Source organism: Brassica oleracea, chromosome C8 (assembly GCF_000695525.1).
Source record: "Brassica oleracea var. oleracea cultivar TO1000 chromosome C8, BOL, whole genome shotgun sequence".
Taxonomy (NCBI): domain Eukaryota; kingdom Viridiplantae; phylum Streptophyta; class Magnoliopsida; order Brassicales; family Brassicaceae; genus Brassica; species Brassica oleracea.
The window spans coordinates 3,875,382-3,875,822 of NC_027755.1; positions in this window are offsets into that span (position 1 = coordinate 3,875,382).

Below are 441 nucleotides of genomic sequence, written 5' to 3' on the forward strand. Positions count from 1 at the left end.
TGTGTCCCGGTCCCGGATGATCTGTAATCGAAGAAGCGCTTCGAAATGATCATCAGTGAGAAAGAGACCATGCTCGTAGCTCTGGACCCGGATCCCTATGAGGTGCTGGATGCTAAGAGGATTCAGTTGGCTTATCGCCACCCCGAAACTACCCAACACACAGACGATGATCTCGGGGATCGGAAACCATAAACGGCAACGCACTACAAATGCCTCGTAACAAGTAAAGAAGCCCTCCGGGGGACTACTAGCGCACTCTCCTTGACAAGGAATCCTGAAGTCCACAGCGTCCAAAATATGGTAGAACGACCGCATGACCTCGAGAAGTCCGCTAGTGCTCCTACTCGGCGCGCCTGTCTCCACCGGACGATGGATCATGACCGGGAACGATTTTTCTAAGGGAGGCGTGATCGAACCGTAACACGCCACCCACCATGCCTC